Below are 3,033 nucleotides of genomic sequence, written 5' to 3' on the forward strand. Positions count from 1 at the left end.
CTGTTTGCTGTACTAGAGATAATCGGCTGCCCAAATAAGTTAAGAAAACTAGTGTCAGCTTTTCACGAAAACATGCAGGGCACCGTTCAGTTTGAAAGTTCTTCCTCCAGGCCATTCTCCATTAAGAGCGGTGTAAAACAAGGATGTGTACTGGCCCCTACACTATTTGGCATCTTCTTCTCAGTCGTACTATCCAGTGCTTTTAAATCCCTGGAAGACGGAATATACATCCATAGCAGATCCGATGGAAGGCTCTTTAACCTGGCACGTCTTAAAGCCAAAACGAAAAGGCGTCGTATCTTGATAAGGGAGCTGCTGTTTGCCGATGACGCGGCACTCGTATCTCACTCACAAGGAGGTCTACAGAAGCTAGTGAACGCGTTAGCAGCTGGTTGTCAAGAATTTAGCCTTACTATAAGTCTCTCCAAGACCGAAATCCTGGCACAAGATGTCGCAGAAATACCTATAATACAAATTGGGAACCACACCCTTTTAGTGGTGCAGGAATTTACCTACTTGGGTTCAACAATTGTCAGTAACCTAGACTTAGACATCGAGCTGACAAAAAGGATAGGAAAAGCTACCACAGCATTGGCAAAACTCTCCAAGCGCGTCTGGGAAAATGGTAAATTGACCACAGCGACCAAAATCCTAGTCTACAACGCCTGTTTTGTGAGCACTCTCCTTTATGGCAATGAAAGCTGGTCAACATACATGTACCAAGAGCACAGATTGAATAGTTTCCACTTGCGCTACCTGAGACGCATAATGGGCATCTCTTGGAGGGACCATGTCTCCAATCAGGAAGTTTTGAGATTGGCCAATATGAACAGCATGTATGCTCTCCTGACACAAAGAAGATTACGCTGGCTCGGACATGTCACCCGCATGCCAGATAGTAGAATCCCGAAAGATATCTTATATGCTAAGCTTGTGGAAGGAGTCAGACCCAAGGGCCGCCCAAGACTAACATATAGAGATGTCTGCAAGCGAGACATGAGAGCCTCAGGCATCAGTGAAAGTATGTGGGAAAACATAGCCAAAGACCGGAGTGCATGGAGACAGACTGTGCGTGCTGGGACAACCCTTGCTGAGAACAAAAGAATTGAAGCGGCTTTAATCAAGAGGGAAAAAAAGAAAGCTGCCCTGTCTGCTAGCCCTAAATCAGAGGCATACACATGTACGAATTGTGGCAAAGTCTGCCGTTCTAGAATTGGCTTGATTAGCCACACCAGATTCTGCCCCGTCTCAAGATTAAGCCAAAACCAGTGACTCACTTGGGCGCATCCATTGCCTTTCGAGACAAAAGGAGCCATATATATGGAGTGAGTGGAAAAAATTGTAAACACCCCTTCCTTGTCAGTCCCGCCGCCAGGCACTATTTCCGGTATTTAAAACAACCAAAATGCATATTCAGAGGTATCTACAGTGCATTATCCTGTTATTAACAATTGTGGTTCCAGCTCGCGGTCAACAAATTTGCACACACTGACGCCTCTTTTTGGTTTATATATAAACCCCGGGAAAACAGGAGCCATGTTTCAGAAGTCACCCAATAGCCTATAACCCACTCAGTCCAAAGATCACCGTAAATGGACACCCCTTAACGTGGTAGACCACTTCACTTCTCTACAAAGCATAGTGTTAAATGAAGTATCGCTTTCAATGGAGGTTTATAATCGTCTGGCCTGGGATAGTAGTGCTTTTGGGCGCCTCCAGGAGAGACTTTGGCGGAATAAATCGCTCCGCCTGCCTACAAAAAATCAGCGTCTACCCTTATAAATGGATCCGAGACATGAATACTATACAGAAAGCAGCTAAGACTTCTTGAACGCTTTCACCAAAGATGCTTTTGCTCCATCATAGACATATGGTGGCAAGACCGTAATACAAACTGCGATGTCCTTGCGAACGCCGGTATGTAGGCCTATAGTGTAGAGGGACTTCTTAAGGTCCGACAGCTACGCTGGGCAGGGCACGTATCCCATATGTGGGACGAACGTATGTCAAAAGCACCGCTTTTTGGTGATCTGAAAAGTAGTTGACGTAACAGAGGTGCCCCACAGAAGACCAACTTAGGCGCCAACTCGCACCTGGCTGATGGCGGCTTCGTAACGAGACAGCTGGAGATCATTTACAAGGAACGCGGGATACACATTTGAGATCAACAGAAAATCCACTGCCGAGGACAGACGTAGATGGCGAAAAGAAAATATAAATCGACCACCGGCAGACAATGGTTATGTCTGCGCTGAAACTGGCAAAGTATGTAGGTCGCAGCTGGGGCTGCGTGGCCACGAAAAATACTATACATACTCCATTCCTGATTAATCTTCGGACTCGAAGACAAGCCTTATTATTATTATTAAAAGTGGAGTATTTATATGAGGGAAAAAAGGCTTGCATAATTAATTTTAAAAACAAAAGGTTTCTTTTTCAGAAGTAAGTAAAACTAGACGTTGTACTTATAAACTTATCAAGCTACGGAATGACGTGAGAATGACGGACAAATATGTTCACAAAAAAAACAAAAAAAACGAATAGGCTACTAATAGTAGTAATAACAGCTTACTCAAAATTTTCATTCCACCCTTAACGTGTAAGATTGTTTATCAAATAAATATAAATAGCGATAGACTATATCTAAATTTTCTGTCTAGATCTATACCAAAGATAATTATTTATCTATATTTTTTTCTTATAGAATCTAAATGGTTATTTGATTATTAAATAATATACGAGTAAACTGCACTGACTGCAGCAATGTAAAGTAAGGCTACGGCACCGTTGAGAAAAAAAAAACGATGAACGTATTATATTAAAAACGTACTTACTTTGTAAGCGTTTACTATTTAAACTACTACTCTCGCAAATTTGTTCAAGCATTATAATCAATTTCTTTAAGAAAAACAAAAAAATATATTAAAATAATTTTAAAAAATTAATATAAAATCGTATATAAGCCATTTTATAACTCAAAAAGTCTTTACTAAAGTACATTTCTATGATCCACTATGTTGACAATGTGCACTT

The sequence above is a fragment of the Biomphalaria glabrata genome, chromosome 3 (assembly GCF_947242115.1).
Source record: "Biomphalaria glabrata chromosome 3, xgBioGlab47.1, whole genome shotgun sequence".
Classification (NCBI taxonomy): Eukaryota; Metazoa; Mollusca; class Gastropoda; family Planorbidae; genus Biomphalaria; species Biomphalaria glabrata.